Genomic DNA, 6,000 nt, shown 5'->3' on the forward strand with positions numbered 1-6,000 from the left:
CTTTTCCCTCTGTCCTACAGCTTTGAGCGTCCAGACTTTTTAACTTGAATTCCATTTCAATCATGTTTGACTTATGCATAACTAAATAAAATTACCTTCCAGAAGAGTTCCCTAAATCCTCATGTAAATCCATTGGTGGGAAACAATAGGGTGGTATACATTGTTATTATAATATATAATAAATAATCTTAATATTATCGGTACATTTTTTGGGTTATTCCAATTTTTTTTATTCCAAATAATAAACAATTCAAACAATAAGTCATCAATTCAATGTAGGAAAAACAAACGGTCATTCAATCAAACAAAACAACAAAAAAGCAATCAATCATTCCAAAAATAATCAGAAAAATCTGTCAGTCCATTTAGTCAGTCAATTATTCATTAAGGAATTGGCAATTGTGGTTGGTCTGTGCTGTGTCCAGGGATGGTGCTGGTGTTGTAGCTTGGACCAGAAAAACCTGGGTTGGTACCTATGTTGGGGCCGGGACTGGAGGGAAAGAGTTGGTCACTAAACACACATGCTTCATTTAAGCAATAAGGCCCGTGGAGGTATGGTACATGGCCAATATACCACGGCTAAGGGCTGTTCTTCGCACGACGCAATGCAGAGTGCCTGGACACAGCCCTTAGCCGTGGTATATTAGCCGTATATCACAAACCCCAGAGGTGCTTTATTGCTATTATAAACTGGTTATCAATGTAATTAGAGCAGTAAAAATTAATATTTTGCCTTACCACGGCTGTCAGCCAATCAGCATTCAGGGCTGGAAACACCCAGTTCATAATCGTAAATAATGTCTGAGCGTAGGAGTGTGCCCTTGGCTATCCGTAAATACATTTTAAAAAACCAAGAGAATGGTGCTATCTGGTTTGCTTAATATAAGGAATTTGAAATTATTTGTACTTTTGATACTTAAGCAATTACATTTACTTTTGATACTGAAGTATATTTAAAACCAAATACTTTTAGACTTTTACTCAAGTAGTATTTTACCGGGTGACTTTCACTTTTACTTGAGTCATTTTCTATTAAGGTATCTTTACTTTTACTCAAGAATGACAATTGGGTACTTTTTCTACAACTGGTGCTATGTGCCAGGTTATTAGAGAGGTGTACCAGGACGGTCACTCGTCTGTCTGGAAACCGGATGCTTCTGGTGTTGAGCGTGGATATTGTCAGGGGTATAAGGGATTATGAAGATGGTCCGGGTCTGGTGATGGCCATGTCATTGCAGATTTAGATGAGGGCTTCAAGTGAATCTGAGGTGCTGGATGGTGGCCCCTCCCCTTGGCTGTTCATGGGTTTTGACGTGCCTCCCCTCTGACTGCCCGGTGGCCCCCTAACCTGTCTGGATGGAGGGATGTAAAGATTATAGGAGGGGTGAAGGTGGTGAAAATTTGGTTGGTGGCGTGGGCCTTGACCTGCTGGCGTAGGAACCGGGGAAGGTTCTGATAAAGTGGCCCCCTTTCCCACACAGGTTGTAGTGGCGTGTGGATGTACAGTCTGAGGAGGGATTGTTGTCTTTATAGATCTTGCAGATGATGGCTGTGCAGGCTACAGCCAGATGGCCCAGTTGGCAGCAGTTCCTGCACAGTTTGGGCATGCCATAGTAATGGTTCTCCAGCGTGATGTTGCTAGGGAGGTGTTGGACTCTGCACACTCCAGTTGGGTCCGGTCTTAACATTACTAGTCATATCCGTGCCCCAGTCCAGACGTTGTCTTCTTCGAGGTTCCTCGTAGCCGCTGACTTGAGGGTGGAAAATCTGCTTAAACAAACTTGTATGTCATAGTCCTGGATGCATTCATTGCGAAACTATACTTGAACTACCTTGGATTCTATGTCGGAAAGGGGGTATGCTCAGAGTTCAATGCACACTGAATCTTTGTACTTTCTGAATCTTGACCAAATCTGCTCTAGTAACTGGGGGGGGGGGGGGGGGGGGGGGGTATTGAAACTGGCTTGGAATGATTCCTGTGGCCTTGGGGGTTTCATCAGGCAGTTCAGGTCAGATGGCACAAAGCCCATTCCTCTCTGGAGAGAACTGCCCTGCTGAATTCCAGGCAGATCATGGTTTCTGGTCTGGTGGTTGTTGTTGCTACTTCCCGGCGATTGGCGGCTCTGTCCTCGGCAGCCTCTTCATTGGGGATTAGCGTCAACATCGTCGCATTTTAGCGGGGCATCGCTCCTGGGTTCACCCCGGTCATCTTGTTCAGGTGGGTGTTGGTGAATTTAGGGTCTGCTCCAGTCCTGCAAGGGGAGGAAAGACAAACCTCAGAGCAGGCAGATACACCTGGAAGCCCATAACCCATAGGTCAAAGGGGGCACTCCCTTGTGGTCTTCTCGCTCCAGGCGTAGGTTGGTGTCCTTGGTCCTTCCTCCACACATCTGGTTCTGGTGGTAATGCCCTCTGGTGTTCTCCGGGTTGTTGGCAGTCTGCTGGTTCTGGTCTGGTCAGTGGTGGCCTAAGGCAGACAGATCAGAAATAAGAATAGAATGGCAGGCAGGGGATGAGGGCTGCAGGCCAAGAGTAGACAGAATAAAGCTAAACTGAGCAGCAATACAATAAATTAATAAGGCACTACTACCACATATAAGTTCAATTGGTACAGCATTCTCACTAACGGGTGCAACAAATATAGCCATGTACAAGGCTCGAAATATGTTGATGAGCCAGTGATTCTTTCTCCTCCCACAGCATTATGTACAGAATGCTGCAGTAAATATACAACTAAACAGCAATTTATTGTTAAATTGTTATTGTAATAACATTACAGCAATTGCTAACAGTGAATATGTAGTTATATAATACAGCGTTCCAATTACATTTTTTTTCTGATTGCTTAGGCAATATCTTTTGCAAAAATAGCCTATAGTTTCAAACTCTACACACTAACCACAAAACCTTACACCAAACCAGTAAAACATTATACATCTCTTGTAAAAGCAAACCATTCTTGCAAAACTCTTAAAAAATTGTGTTTTTGCGTCAATACAGTACTTACAAACCATAATTTGAATAAGCACATGAAGCACCAACTACGCACTGATAGTACAAATGAAAAACACTTTTGCTTTTTATGTGTGCAGGGCATAGCAGTTTGCAATAAAGTTTTGTCATACATATATAAACACACATACACACAGGTATCCAAATGTGTAAAGTATGGATGTGTATTCCGAACATAACACACTAACACACTAGCATAACACAATCCTCCAAACCAGAAAATGTAGGCTACGTTCGTCCAAGCGCTAACTGAGGAAAGATTGATGTAACACAAGCGGTCATATTTAGCTATCTCTCGGCTGACAGAGACCATAATATCAATTAGCTAATAGCAATTACTATTTACAATTTATCACATCACTGGTGAGCTCACCATTGATTGAAAATAATTGAGTAAAATACTTTCTAAAAATGTAAAGTAATCCTACGATGGGTAGCTCTGCGTGCCTCCATGTTTGTTTTTTGAGTCAACCAAAGATAAGAAGAGGAGACAAGATGAGTTTGGTCTGTTTGCAGTATGCATGTTGAATGGGGTTTGTTGTCTACCATCATTCACTTTGTTTCATTCACATCCGGAAATTTACTCGAAAGATGTGTGAACCATCCCTTCACCTCATTTTTCTGTAACATCTTTGGTCTGACAGACGTTTATGTGACACCGAGAATGCATTGTATGATGTCAACAAACATGGCGCCACACATAACTGGCACATAGCTTAGCATTAGCTCATCATAATCAATACAACCTTCATATATGCAAGAATCGGAATGTATGATTTGTCACCAGTACTTGAAAACGTGAATAAAACTGTAAATACATTTAAACTCCATACATACATACATACATACATACATACATACATACATACATACATACATACATACATACATACATACATACATACATACATACGGTAGGCTACAGTAGAAATGACAACACAATACACATAAAATAAGGCAATTACTTTGATAGGAAAGCACAAATGTCAAATTAAATTGGACTACTTATATGTGAATTACTGAGGAGTTGGAACACCTCTCAATTGAAACTGTTGTTAGCAAATAAAACTTGTAAAAAAGTTTTCAAACATAGCCTATAGATAATTAGCAGGTAGCATGTCTTGGTTTGAGGGCAGCGCAGGGTTAACTGTCCTGTTGCGTAACAATGACATTTTGGAACAGTAAGAGCGTTTTGAAAACAGGTGCATAAAAAAAACTCATGCTGGGGCGACCGTTAGAGATATTTGGAACTCGCACGCAAATAGGTTAACCACAGTCTCTCTATGCAGACCTGTGCTTGTCTTCTAAGCTGACATATGGAATTGTTTTAACCTCTTGGTCATACCAAGATGGTCATACCAAGGATAATTTAGCTATTTGGTTTTGAATTTTAGGACCCCTTAAGGTAGCATATACAAACATTTGATTAAACATTGAATTTGGCCTTACTACTATTAGCCCACAAAAACACATTGAATAACAGCTTCATACATGGATAAACAGATAGTCCCCCCAAAATGTCGTTTAAATTAAGTTTGTTCAGAAGTATCTGTCCTATACCTGAGAGATATAACAAATATCAGGAAACAACATTGCCTTCGGAAAGTATTCAGACTACTTCATCTTTTCCACATTTTGTTATGTTACAGCCCTTATTCTAAAATGGATTAAATTAGACAGAAAAAATCTCTGCAATCCACACACAATACCCCATAATGACAAACCCGAAAACAGATTTTAAAAAGTGAGAAAATTTGTTACAATTAAAAAAATGAAATACCTTATTCATATAAGTATTCAGACCCTTCTCTATGAGACTCGAAATTGAGCTCAGACGTTACAAGTTTGGCACACCTGCATTTGGGGAGTTTCTCCAATTCTTCTCTGCAGAACCTCTCAAGCTCTGTCAGGTTGGATCGGGAGCTTTGCTGCACAGCTATTTTCTGGTCTCTCCAAAGATGTTAGATCGGGTTCAAGTCTGGGCTCTGGCTAGGCCACTCATTCAGAGACTTGTCCCGAAGCCACTCCTGCGTTGTTTGGGCTGTGTGCTTAGGTTCGTTGTCCTGTTGGAATGGGAACCTTTGCCACAGTCTGAGGTCCTGAGCGCTCTGGAGTATGTTTTCATCAAGGATCTCTCTGTACTTTGCTCAGTTCATATTTCCCCCGTCTCTCAGTCCCTGCCGCTGAAAAACATCCCCACAGCATGATGCTGCTACCACCATGCTTCACCGTAGGGATGGTGTCAGGTTTCCTCCAGACTTGACGCTTGGCATTCAGGCCAAAGAGTTCAATCTTGGTTTCATCAGACCAGATAATCTTGTTTCTCATGGTTTAGAGTCTTTAGTTTTTATTAATTACTTGTAATTTTTTATTTAACCTTTATTTAACGAGGAAAGTCAGTTAAGAGCAAATTCTTATTTACAATGATGGACTACCCCGGCCATTACTGGACAACACTTGGCCAATTGTGCACCGCCCTATGTGACTCCCAATCACAGCTAGTTGTGATACAGCCTGGAATTGAACCAGGGTCTGTAGTGTCACCTCTAGCACTGAGGTGCAGTGCCTTAGACTGCTGCGCCACTCGGTTTGCCTTTTGGCAAACTCCAAGCGGGTTGTCATGTGCCTTTTACTGAGGAGTGGCTTCCGTCTGGCCACTCTACCATAAAGGCCTGATTGGTGTCCTTCTGGAAAGTTCTCCCATCTCCACAGATGAACTCTAGAGCTCTGTCAGAGTGACCATCGAGTTCTTGGTCACCTCCCTGACCAAGGCCCTTCTCCCCCAATTGCTCAGTTTGCCAGGTCTAGGAAGAGTTTTGGTGGTTCCAAACTTCTACCATTTAAAAATGATGGAGGCCACTGTGTTCTTGGGGACCTTCAATGCTGAATAAAATGTTTTGATACCCTTCCCCAGATCTTTGCATCGACACAATCATGTCTCGGAGCAATTCCTTTGACCTCATGGCTTGGTTTTTGCTTTGACATGCA

Source organism: Salmo salar, chromosome 23, assembly GCF_965601325.2.
Source record: "Salmo salar chromosome 23, fSalSal1, whole genome shotgun sequence".
NCBI lineage: Eukaryota > Metazoa > Chordata > Actinopteri > Salmoniformes > Salmonidae > Salmo > Salmo salar.